A 14,427-nucleotide genomic window follows, 5' to 3' on the forward strand; every position below is an offset into this window, starting at 1 on the left:
TAATTAGCATAGTCAACATACCAAGGAGTATTATGAGAAAAATTATTGCAGCTAGTTGTTCATCAGGAAAACTGTCATCAATAGGTAGTGGGTCGTCAAGAATATTTTCTAACCTAGACAAGTTATCAACTACGGGGTTCTCAGCTCCTTTCCTATCTGTGATATGTAAATTAAATTCTTGTAGCAAGAGAAATGGGTCTAGGTTTAGCATCTTTCTTTTCCATAAGATATTTTATAACAGCATGATCAGTGTGAACAATTACTTTGTAATCAACAATATAAGATTTGAATTTGTCACAAGCAAACACAACTGCTAAAAATTCCTTTTCAGTAGTAGCATAGTTTCTTTGGTCACTGTCTAGAGTTTTGCTAGCGTAGTGAATAACATTCAATTTCTTATCAACTCTTTGCCCTAGGACAGCACCGACAACATAATCACTAGCATCACACATAATTTCAAAAGGCATGTTCTAATTAGGTGGTTGAACAATAGGTGCAGAAGTTAAGGCTTTATTAAGTGTTCAAAGGCTACTACACAATCATCATAAAAAACAAATGGAACATCCTTTTGTAAAAGATTAGTAAGAGGCCTAGAAATTTTACAGAAGTCTTTAATAAACCTCCTAGAAACTAGCATGACCAAGGAAACTACGAATACCTTTGATATCTTTAGGACATGGCATTTTCTCAATTGCATCAACTTTAGCTTTATCCACCTCAATACCTCGTTCAAAAATGTTATGCCCCAAGACAATACCTTCATTAACCATAAAGTGGCACTTCTCCAATTCAAGACAAGATTAGTTTGCTCACATCCTGCAAAACTCGATCAAGGTTGCTCAAGCAATCATCAAAAAAAGTTCCATAAACAGAAAAATCATCCATGAAAACCTCAACAATCTTTTCACAAAAATCAGAGAATATAGCAGTCATACATCTTTGAAAGGTAGCAGGTGCATTGCATAAACCAAAAGGCATATGTCTATAAGCATAAGTTCCAAAAGGGCAAGTAAAGGTAGTTTTCTCTTGATCAGATTGTGAAATAGGTATTTGAGAAAAACCAGAATATCTATCAAGGAAACAAAAGTGTGTGTGCTTAAATAATCTTTCCAACATTTGATCAATAAAAGGCAAAGGTTAATGATCTTTTCTAGTTGCTTTATTTAGTTTTCTAAAATCAATTACCATTCGATAGCCAGTGACAATTCTTTGCGGAATAAGTTCATTTTTATCATTAAGAACAACAGTAATACCTCCCTTTTTAGGGACACAATGAATGGGACTTGCCCATCTACTATCAGCTATGGGATAGATTATACCTACTTCAAGAAGGTTTAGTATTTCAATTCTTACCACTTCTTTCATCTTAGGATTCAAACATCGTTGATGATCAACAACGTGTTTTGCATCATGTTCCATATTAATCTTGTGCTGACAGAGAGTGGGACTAATGCCCTGAAGATCGTCAAGAGTATATCCAATAGCAGCACGATGCTTCCTCAGAGTTTTTAGTAATCTTTCTTCTTCATGCTTTGTAAGGTTAGCACTAATAATAACATGATATATCTTTTTCTCATCAAGATAAGCATATTTCAAAGTATCAGGCAATTGTTTTAATTCAAACACAGGATCACCTTTAGGTGGAGGAGTACCTTCTAGAGTTTTAATAGGCAAATTTTGTTTGAGTAGAAGTCGTTGTTCGAAGAAAATTTTATCTATTTCATTTATTTCATTCATATGCATGTCATTTTCATGGTCTAGCAAATATTTTCATAGGTACAACAATAGAAGCAAGACCAATTATTTCATCCTTACTAGGTAATTCTTTCTGATAAGGTTATCTATTAAACTTGGAGAAATTAAACTCATGAGACTCATCACCAAAGCTAACACCGACATTTTTTTCACAATCTATTTTAGCATTAATCGTGTTCAAGAAAAGTCTACAAAAGATAAAGGGACAAATATCATCTTGTGGGGAACGAAGAACTAGAAAATCAGTAGGATATTTTATTTTCCCACACAAGACTTCAACATCTCTAACAATCCCAAGTGGTGTGATGGTGTCTCTATTAGCAAGTTTAATAGTAACATCTATGTTTTCTATCTCAGCGGGTGCTATGTCATTCATAATTTCTTGGTAAAGAGTAAAAAAGAATAGCACTCACGCTAGCACCTAGGTCACATAAATCATGATAGCAATGATCTCCAATTATAACTGAGACAACAGGCATGCAAACTATGGGTCTATGTTTATCTTTATCATCAAGTTTGCCAATTTTAGGAGCTTCATCACAGCAGTAAATAACATGCCCGTTAATATTTTCTACCAGGGGATCTTTAACCATAGAAACACTAGGTTCTACTTTAATTTGCTCAAAAGGTTTAGGTGCCTTAATATTACTTTTGCGAGCCACAGTTGAAACCTCAACATGCTCTTTCATCCTTATAGGGAAAGGTGGGTTTTCAATATATGTAGTAGGAACCACTGGATCAACATTGTAAATAATAGTTTCATCTTTAACTACGACCGGTTCTTTAATTTCTTTTTTAATAGGTGGGTGATGTATAATACGTAACTTATTCTTGTAGACTCGTGTTGGGCCTCCAAGCGCAGAGTTTTGTAGGACAGTAGCAATTTTCCCTCAAGTAGATGACCTAAGGTTTATCAATCCGTGGGAGGTGTAGAATGAAGATAGTCTCTCTCAAACAATCCTGCAACCAAATAACAAAGAGTCTCTTATGTCCCCAACACACCAAATACAATGGTAATTTGTATAGGTGCACTAGTCCGGCGAAGAGATGGTGATACAAGTGTATTAATGATAGTAGATATTGATTTTTGTAATAGTAACAATAAAAACAACAACGAAGCAATTGATAAAACAGAGCACAAACGGTGTTGCAATTCTTGAAAATGAGGCCGAGGGTCCGTACTTTTGCTAGTTCAATCTCTAAACAATGCTAACCTAATTGGATCATATAACCATCCCTCAACATGTGATGAAGAATCACTCCAAAGTTCTTATCCAGTGGAGAACATAAGAAGAGACTGTTTGTAGGGTACAAAACCACCTCAAAGCTATTATTTTCGATCAATCTATCCTAGAGTTCGTACTAAAATAACAACAAGCTATTCTTTCCGATCGATCTAACCAAAAGTTCATACTAAAATAACACCATATGATATGCATCAACCAACTCTAATGTCATCTATATACTCCAATGTCACCACAAATATCCATGAGTTAATTATACGATACACATCAAACAATTTCAGATTCATAATACTCAATCCAACACAAAGAACCTCAAAGAGTGCCCCAAGATTTCTACCAGAGAAACAAAGACGAGAACATGCATCAACCCCTATGCATAGATTACCCCAATGTCACATCGGGAATCCACGAGTTGAGTGCCAAAACACATATCAAGTGAATCAATATGATACCCCATTGTCACCACGGGTATTCATAGCAAGACATACATCAAGTGTTCTCAATCCATAAAAGTATTCAACCCGAAAAAACGGAATCTCAAAAGGAAAACTCAATTCACAACAAGATAGAGAGGGGAAAACACCATATGATCCAACTATATTAACAAAGCCCGCGATTGTAACATCCAAATTTTCAATTTGGATGTTATACATAGATCATTATATGCATATCATGTTTATTTTGCATTTTGGTTGAGATCCTAGAAATCTTAAGGAAATCAAGGACCTAAGGAGAGAGTTGGAGGTTTCACAAATTTTCATATTTGAATTCATTTCAAATTTGAAAAGAGGATCAATTTGATTTTATTATCTTTCTCTCCAATTATTTCCAAAAATAAAAATAAATGAGAGAAGATAATATGACTTGTTCAACAGAAGAGAAATATTGGAGAAAGAATTTTAAAAACAAATTATTATTTTATTTGTATTTTACTTGCTATTTTATTCGAATTAGAGAAAATTTGCATTTTTGAAAATTGCATTTTAGTCCAGAAAATTTTTCATCTTGTCCTAAATATTACGTTTGGACGGTGAAATTTGTTTTTGGAAATTTTAGAATTTTTTAATATTTTATTAGGATTTTTCTCTGCGGCGAAATTATTTAAAAAAATAGTGTTCCGGTCTGAACTGGGCCGAAGCCCAGCCGGCTCGTCAGCGCCGCCGCCTTCCCCGCTGTGCGGGAGCCGGACTCCGGTGAGGAGGAGGACTCCGGGTTGGACCCCGTCGCCCCTCGCACAAGTCAGGGCCTCCCCCGACCCCTTTATAACCCGTGCCGCCATCCCTCCTCTCCCCCAAGTCGCCCCGCCACCGCAGCACCGCCGCCCGCTCGCGTCACCGCCTAGCCGCCGCCGCCGCCGCCGCTGCTAGCTGCTGCCGGTGCTTCGCCGCCGCATGCTGCCGCCACCTGCACTGCACCTCGCCTCGCCCAGCCACCGCAGGAGCCGCCACCGTAGCCCGATGCTGCCGCGCCGATCCGATCTCGCCGCTGGTCTTTTCCCAGTCAAACGGTAAAAACCATTCGATTTTCCGGTTTATTTTTTTAGATCGGTTTACGTTAGATCGGTTTTTTGTTTTAGTTTTTGTTTATCTAGTAAACGTTCACTAGTTCGTCCGTTTTAACAAACAATTTTCATTTGTTTAGTTCTGATAACGAACGTTCGCACGGTAGATTTTTCTTTTTATTTTTAGTTTTGGCCAGGGACCTATCCGTGAATAAGTTTTATCGCGATTTAGCCCCTAATCTTAAACTAGCGTATATTTTTGCTCGTTTGTCCAAATTAGATGAAACCAGCGCCTAAATCTTCATAACGTTCTCTTCTTTCCAGTTAACCAGCTTGAACATGATTTTGACACTTCAAAATTTGAGTTTAGTTCAGATTAGTAAACGATCTTGTTTCGTTCGTATTTTGAGTTTCGTATCTCCGTTTGAGTTGTTTCTTTTCACAAATCGTAGCTAATCCCTTGTACCTACTGTTAAGATCTAATCCACATGATAATAATGCTATTAGGTTTTGTTTTCTGTTTAGTTTAGCCGTTTGCTTGTTTCGTGTTTGATTTGGATATTTTCTCGTTTTTCTCGTTGTTTTGTTTGAGTGATTGCTTATGTATGCTACTGTTTGTCTATGCTAGATTACCCGGAGTGCGAAGCTTGTTACTACTAATCTCTAGAGTTTGCAGATCGTCAGCAAGTCAAGTTACACTTTGATCATACTCTTCTATACCGAGTTTTTACTATGCATTAGTATTGATCCTCAAATATTTGCATAAGTAGGATTGGGAACATGTAGTTTGGTTGTAGTAATGGAGGTAGGAACCTAATACCTTTTGATCACCCCGGGAATATATGTTATGCTTTATTATTGCTTAGCCATGCTCATAGACGGGGATTGGATCGTGATTCACATGGAAGTTATGAGAGCTACTAATCTTGGATAATATTAAGGTGGCAACTTTAATACACATCTGGGTGGATTGGTTGGGGCACCTGGGGAACCCAGTGTTGTCCATTAAGGGAAATCCCCGGGTACCCGTGTAATTTTTCCTCGGTTCGCCACCTAGGCTCAAAGGGATCATATGATATTTCATGTCTAGAAACTTCCATGTGTAGCCACAAGCCATTATGGGCTCTGGCATAGTTTAGTAAGTTGTATGATCTCTCGTAGAGGTGGACTAGAAGATGTAGAGGGAAAGTAGGTGTACCGGTCTGCCCGGAGTAGAGAGTTAATGCTTCAGAAAGACTATGTCTCAATCTTCGGATCATGGATGTGGTCGAGTCTTGTGGGGAAAACTGCGCAACCTCTGCAGAGTGTATAAACTAATCATGGTTAGTCGTGTCCCTGATTATGGACATCTTGAGTATGTAGAATTGGATATTATTGTTGATCTCGTCACTCTTTAATTAATTTGAATTGGGTTTAAAGATGATACTTGTTTAATTGGGATTTTGAGTTGGGGGAACCTTCTCAAATATTGGAACTACTTGGGAGTAGTTTAAATAAATTTATTCCTTTGTTGTAGGGAAAAACTAGCTTTATGCAAAACCATAAACATAGAGCCTCCACCAGCCAAATATTGCATGTAGATATAGTTCTTGCATTCATTGCTTTATAGTGTAACTTTGCCAGCATATTCAATGTGCTGACCTACACGGCTGCAATGTCTCATGTTGCAGACTACTCAGACGACGAATAAGGTGTGATAGGCCGTTGTCTTGCACTCAGCTATGCCGTTCGAGTTGATGGACTCATTTACCTTTGAAGCTTGCACGGTTATTTAGTTTAGATGGCCTTCAACCATGATACTTTTGTGTAATCATACTCTTTATGAGGACTCGATGTAATAAGTGTGTGATTGAACTTTGTTATAATTCCTCGAGTACTGTGTGTGTCAGCATTACCGATCCAGGGATGACACATAAGCACAAAGACTTCGGTCCATTGGGATTGTGGTAGCTATAGCAATACATCAAGATCGTGTCATCTCAAGAACACGAGAGAGAGATAGAGATTAAACACATAGCTACTGGTACAAACCCTCAGCCCCAAGGGTGGACTACGCCCCCTCATCATGGAGACCATAGGGATGATGAAGATGGCATTCGGTGATGATCTTCCCCTCCGGCAGGGTGCTGAAATAGGGTCCAGATTTGTTTTCGTGGATACAGAGGCTTGCGGCGGTGTAACTTCCGATCTAGGGTTATCTCGAGGGTTTTTGGAATATTTGGCAATTTATAGGGCGAAGAGGCGGTGCGGGAGGCCACCGAGGTGGGCACAACCCACCAGGGCGTGCCTGGGCCCCCAGGCGTGCCCATGTGGGTTGTGCACCCTCGGGGCACCCCTCTGGTACCTTTTTGGCCCACTGGATGTCTTTGGTCCAAAAAAAATGTCCAAGAAGTTTTGCTGCATTTGGACTCCGTTTGGTATTGATTTTCTGTGATGTAAAAAACAAGCAAAAAAAACAGTAACTGGCACCGGGCACTATGTCAATAGGTTAGTCCCAAAAAATGATATAAAGTTGCTATAAAATTATTGCAAAACATCCAAGAATGATAATATAATGGCATGAATACTTCATAAATTATAGATACGTTGGAGATGTATAAGCATCCCCAAGCTTAATCACTACTCGTCCTCGAGTAGGTAAATGATAAAATAAATAATTTATGAAGTGTGAATGCTAATGAAGTGCATAAGTTTGATCCATGATAATTTTAATCACTTTTCGTAGCATCATAACAACAATTCTTTCTCATAAAACTCCTTACGTCAAAGTAGCAACCAATTCACATGTTAAGGTTCAAACAATGAATTCTCTTGAAACTCAACAACCTGTATTCTTAGTCACCAAACAATTGCAATTAAACTTATTCAACAGAGTCTAAGTAATAGCTCCATATACTCAATCATCATATAGTCTTCCATTATTGCTAATACTCACAACATATTCTTACAACAAATGGCATCCATCAAAAACAGAGAAAGATAGGGGCTTAATGTTTCGCCTCACAACTCATTTATCATACAGATAATTGTCAACAATAATAAATCATGATCAAATATATCTGACTGGTCATTGTGCCTAGATCTTTCCCCACCACAATGCTTGCCAACTAGAGAATAGTTGAGATTGAAATGAGAATTCATACTATTGACTCTTTGCATAAAAGTAAATACTAAAAAGTAAAACATAGGCCCTTCACAGAGGGAAGCATAGGTTGCCATGTGCTTTTTATTTGGATGCCAAGCTCTTAGTGCAAAGGAACGTCATGTTATATTGGCCCTTTTGATAGCAAGCTTTATTATGCAGGCCGACGCTTTCATTACTTTGCCATCACAAGTTCGCACAACACTCAATTTTCCCGTACAATAAAAGATCAAACATATTTAGGAGCATTTCTATTGCTTTATGCATCGATGACAACTTACTTGAAGGATCTTATTCAATCCATAGGTAGGTATGGTGGACACTCATGACAAGAAATTGGGTTTAAGGGTTTTTGGATGCACAAGTAGTATCTCTACTTAGTACGAATTTTTGGCTAGCGAAAGATCCTAGGCAAACACCACATGTTGGAGGATCCATAACAATATAACTTCTATGCAAATATACCCAAACATAACTCATTATGTTGTCTTCCTTGTCCAACTTCGACTAATTTTCTCAAATTTTAAAATAATTAATGGGTATTTTCACAATCATAGAAGATGTCCAAGATAATATATTTGCATGTGAAAGTTCTCTTCCTTATACTAATCATTCATGAATTGCTTGTATTACCAATATTGTGATTTTGAAGCTTCAAAAGATTTGAATTTCTAAACCCAATCTGAAGGTACTACTAGGCACGATATGAACATGTCATATCAACTTCATGATATTCAACTTATTCAAACATTTACTCATAGGGTATAAGTGAAGCAAGAGAGTAAATGACAAGCTACTCGAAAAAGATATAAGTGAAGATCAAGCGAGTAGTTATGTCAATGGGTAGCTATTTGAGGACTCTCTCTTATTTAAAAGTTTCAGACCTAAGTATTTTATTAAAACATCAAGCAAAAAAAAAATGAAATTCTAAGAATGGCACACATCATGTGAATAAGCAAAAACTTAGGCTCAACCAAGGCTAACCGATAATTGTTGATGAAGAAATGCGGGATGCCTACCGGGGCATCCACAAGCTTAGATGTTTGAGACTTCTTGGAATATTAACTTGGGATGCCTTGGGCATATCCAAGCTTGATCTTTTGTGTCTCCTTAATTCCTTTTATATCACGGTTTCCCAAAATCTTAAAAACTTCATCCACACAAAACTCAACCAGAACTCGTGAGATACGTTAGTATAAATCAATGCAACACCTTATCATTCCCTACTATAACAAATCACTAGAATTATTATTCAACATTGCATACTAAATGCCTCTTCATATTTAATATTCCTATCCTCCAATAGAATCATTAAATAGGCAAACTTATGCAAACATAACAACAATCTGTCTAAACAGGACAATTTGTAAAGAATGCAAGAACATTCATACTTCTTTAACTCCAAAATTCTGAAAATTTATCATAGCTTACTTTGCAAAAGAATCTCCACATTTTATCACATTCTGAATTTTCTTGTGAATTTTCACAATAGTGACAAACTTTCTGTTTTGAAACAGCCACATGTAGACTTGCCAAATAAGCATGGCATAGGCTATACTTGACATTTTTATTGAAATAAAAGATGAAAAAATTATTATTAATAAACGAAAGAAAATCCTAATAAAATAAAATGATGCTCCAAGAAAAACACATATCATGTGACGAATAAAAATATAGCCTCAAGTAAGGTTACCGATATTGTTGGAGACGAAAGAGGGGATGCCTTCCGGGGCATCCCCAAGCTTAGTTGCTTGGATCATCCTTGAATATTACCTTGGGGAATCCCCAAGCTTAGGTTCTTCTCATTCCTTAATATCCTCATATCGATATCTCACCCAGAATTTGGAAACTTCAATCACGCAAAACTTAACGGAACTTCATGAGATAGGTTAGTATGATAAAGAGCAAACTATTTCACTTTGGTACTAGCAAAGACAAGATTCATAATTGTTTCCACATAATGCCTACTGTAGCATATCATTTCCACAATTTATATTGAGCAATATGATCCATAGAAACTAGCAAACAAGCAAACTATGCATGGAAAACAGAATTTCTCAAAGACAGAACATTCTAAAGTAATCTGTACTCCAACCATACTTATGTAACTCCAAAAATTCTGAAAAAATTAGGAAAACATTAATTTGTATATCTATCACATGTGAAAAAATCAAATCAAAAGCACATTCTAGTGAAGTTTTAAAATTCCTGGACTGAGCACAAAAGTTTATGTATTTGCACAGAATCAAGTCAACTATCATCCACACTATCCCAAAGGCTTTACTTGGTACTTTATTGAAACAAAAGCTATAAAACATGATCAATACAATAGTTTAATCATGTGAACACACAAAAACAGTAGGTAAAAGTATTGGGTTGTCTCCCAACAAGTGCTTTTCTTTAATACCTTTAAGATAGGAATGATGATTTCAATGATGCTCACATAAAAGATAAGAATTGAAACATAAAGAGAGCATCATGAAGCATATGAGTAGCACATTTAAGTCTAACCCACTTCCCATGCATTGGGATTTTGTGAGCAAATAATTTATGGGAGCAATAATCAACTATCATAGGAAGGCAAAACAAGCATAACTTCAAAACTTTCAACACATAGAGAGGAAACTTGATATTTTTGTAATATGTAAATGCATATGTTCCTCTCTCATAATATTTTCAGTTACATCATGAATGAATTCAACAATATAACCATCACATAACACTACAAAAAGAAGACACATCCGTGACAGTTTGCGCCGAACAAATTTTTTTCCTTCATGCTTATGAAACTTCTATGATGATAATTGTGACAAAACCTGGTATCATCATAGATGTGGTGGGTTCCTACTTCTATGACAAAACATCATGACAGGGCTTTTCGTCCTGGGTGGGCCGGAAACGCAGCTGCATGGCATTCTTTGGGCCGTGCATGATGGAAAAAACTGTGGTAGAAGCGAGGGCGAGGAAAATATCGGGGAGTTCCCGGTTACGGTGGGTGGTCGGGGTCGAGAGATGCACGGAGGTTTGCGTGTTTCTCTCATACACACACGCACATGGGTGCGAGGCGTTGGGATCTAACTGAACCCGAGCGAGGCGTTCGCCTACTGAACCTGAGCGATTGCATTGCAGGCTACGCGTTACTGAACCCAATCGAGTGATTCCTTCGTTCGCTACTACTGCTAACTGAAGCCTATCGAACCTGCTGCCTCCTTCCCTTGATGAACAGTGAGCGTTGTTGGGGGGTTGGATGAACAGTTTTTGGTGGGGGGTTTGATGAATAGGACCCCGTGGTGTTGCCGCTGGATGAACAGGACCCCGATCGATCGAGCCGGTTGGGCATGGATGAATAGGACCCCATGGAGGGCTGGATCAATAGGACCCCGTGGAGGGAAGGTTTAACAGTAGTTGGTACAGGGCTGGTTGAATAGTAGTCGGTGGAGGGCTAGATGAACAGTAGCACATGGAGGGGTGGTTGAACGGGAACCCGTGGAGAGGGCTGGTTAAACAGTAGCTGGTGTAGGCTGGATGAACAGGAGCCCATGGATGAACAGTCGCAGGTGGAGGCTGGAGGAGGTTGACGGTGGATGAATAGTAGCCCGTGGAGGCTCGAGGAGGTCGATGGTGGAGATGAACAGTATCTCGTGGAGTCCTGTTTTGCGGTACGCCACACCCCTCCCGATGAACATGACCCCCGTTTCGACCGTAGCGCTCCAACACAAGTTCGTTTCCTCCGTGTTGCGGTACGGCACATCCCTCCCGATCAACAGGTCCCCGTTTCGATTGTAGGAGGTCCGACAGAAGTTCGTTTCCTTTATTTTGCGGTACGCCAGACCCCTCCCAATGAACAGGATCCTGTTTTAACCATGGCCGGCCGAACACAAGGTCGTTTCCTACGTTCTGTGGTACGCCAGGCCTCGTTTCCATCGGCCGGTCCGTCCAAGCCCTCCCGATGAACACGACGACGCATTCCGTTGCGACCCAGCCGGTTGGCAACCCATGAACACGATGACGACGTAGTTTCTCCGTTCGGACCCAGCCATGTACACGAGCTCTGGCCGTACATATGCGTGAGTAGGCATTCGAGACCCCTCTCGTATGTATGTACGTGGACGTATTTACTTTCTTCCAGCCTGCCGTTGTACATACATGTACATGCTACGTGCGCGCCTCTACTACGACACGTGTGGGCCTCTACAATGACACGTGCGTGCCTCTACATCGACCAGTATGTACGTACACGTTCGTGACCAGAATGACAACGCTACGTACGCTTCGACCAGGTGGATCCTGACTGTCAGGCACTTCCTTGCGTGCGAAGATGTAGCTGGTGGGTCCCAGCAGTCAGGAGGGCGAATAAATTTTTTTACCCATAATATGGACGCACTTCCTTGCATGCGAAGATGTAGCTGATGCGTCCCAGCAGTCAGGGGGGACCATTTTTTTCAGGAAATACAGTGGCTCGTCCGGTGGGTCCCGCTGTCAGGTGGAGGAATCATTATTTTGCGCGTGATAACGAGGCACTTCCTTGCTACGGCCATGGACCCAACTGTCAACCTCTCCACATAAAGTACTCTTCCGATGGAAGTCGGTCCTTGACCATGTTGACCACACCACGCCGAGAGCACCAGGGTGGTGGCTGACGGCAAGGCCTAGGAAGGGGACGACGCGGAGCCGGGGAAGACGTGGCAGTGGATGCCCACGCAGAGAGGAGTACGAGGGTTCACTAGTTTGGCTGCGGTGTGAAGTTGCCATCGCCACAGAATAACAGGGGGTGTGGCTGAGTGGAGGGATGACCTGGCCGACGGTGGGAGTAGTAGGGGGCGGTATCAGCATCCCCAAGATTATGGTAGGGTACGAAACCACCTCAAAGTTATCCTTCTTGATCTATCTATTCAAGAGTCCGTAGTAAAATAACATGAAGCTATTCTTTCTGTTCGATCTATCAGAGTTCATACTAGAATAACACCTTAAGACACAAATCAACCAAAACCCTAATGTCACCTAGATACTCCATTGTCACCTCAAGTATCCGTGGGCATGATTATACGATATGCATCACACAATCTCAGATTCATCTATTCAACCAACACAAAGTACTTCAAAGAGTGCCCCAAAGTTTCTACCGGAGAGTCAAGACAAAAACGTGTGCCAACCCCTATGCATAAGTTCACAAGGTCATTGAACCCGCAAGTTGATCACCAGAACATACATCAAGTAGATCACATGAATATCCCATTGTCACCACAGATAAGCACGGCAAGACATACATCAAGTGTTCTCAAATCCTTAAAGACTCGATCCGATAAGATAACTTCAAAGGGAAAACTCAATCCATTACAAGAGAGTAGAGGGGGAGAAACATCATAAGATCCAACTATAATAGCAAAGCTCGCGATACATTAAGATCGTGTCAAATCAAGAACACGATTGAGAGAGATCAATCAAACACATAGCTACTAGTACATACCCTCAGCCCCGAAGGTGAACTACTCCCTCCTCGTCATGGAGAGCGCCGGGATGATGAAGATGGCCACCGGTGAGGGATCCCCCCTCCGGCAGGGTGTCGGAATAGGGTCCCGATTGGTTTTTGGTGGCTACAGAGGCTTGCGGCGGCGGAACTCCCGATCTAGTTTATTTTCTGGAGGTTTTTGTATTTATAGGAATTTTTGGCGTAGGTCTCACGTCAAGGAGGTGCCCGAGTCGTCCACGAGGTAGGCCCACACGCCCAGGGGGTGGGCGCACCCCCCACCCTCGTGGATGGCCCGGGACTCTTCTGGCCCAACTCTTTTGCTCTGGGTCTTCTTTTAGTCCATAAAAAATCGTCAAAAAATGGCACATCAATTGGACTCCGTTTGGTATTACTTTTTTGTAAAACTCAAAAACAAGGAAAAAAATAGAAACTGGCACTGGGCTCTAGGTTAATAGGTTAGTCCTAAAAATCATATAGAATAGCATATAAATGCATATAAAACATCTTAGATGGATAATATGATAGCATGAATACTTCATAAATTATAGATACGTTGGAGACGTATCAGCATCCCCAAGCTTAATTCCTACTCGTCCTCGAGTAGGAAAATGATAGAAGAAAGAATTTGTGAATTGTGAATGCTAGCAGGTGCACAAGTTTGATCAATGATAATTTCAATCACCTTTTCTAGCATCATTATATATCATAACAGTAGTTCATCTCATAAAACTTTTCATGATCAAGTAACAAGATCCTCACATGTTAAAGCATAGACCATAAACTTTCTTGAAAACTAGCAAACTTCATTCTCAGTCATCAAACAATTGCAATTCATCTTATTTTCAGGAAGGGTCTATGTCAGAGCTTTGATTTAGGAAACTCCACATACTCAACTATCATTTACTCTTTCACAATTACTAACACTGACGTGATACTTATGGGTCCAAAGTTTTAATCGAACACAGAGAAATATAGGGGCTTATAGTTTCACCTCCCAACCTTTTACCTCAAGGGTAATGTCAATAATAATTTATGAACGCCTACATCCAAGTGGATATATATATCTGGATCATCCCAACACAAAGTGCTTGCCAAAGGAAAAAATGTAAAAAGGAAAGGTGTTGATCACCATGACTCTTGTATAAGGGTAGAAGATAATATTAAAAGATAGGCCCTTCGCAGAGGGAAGCAGAGGTTGTCATGCGCTTTTATGGTTGGATGCACAAAATCTTAATGCAAAAGAATGTCACTTTATATTGCCACTTGTGATATGAACCTTTATTATGTAGTCCGTCGCTTTTATTGCTTCCATAAC

Source organism: Triticum aestivum, chromosome 4B (genome assembly GCF_018294505.1).
Source record: "Triticum aestivum cultivar Chinese Spring chromosome 4B, IWGSC CS RefSeq v2.1, whole genome shotgun sequence".
Classification (NCBI taxonomy): Eukaryota; Viridiplantae; Streptophyta; class Magnoliopsida; order Poales; family Poaceae; genus Triticum; species Triticum aestivum.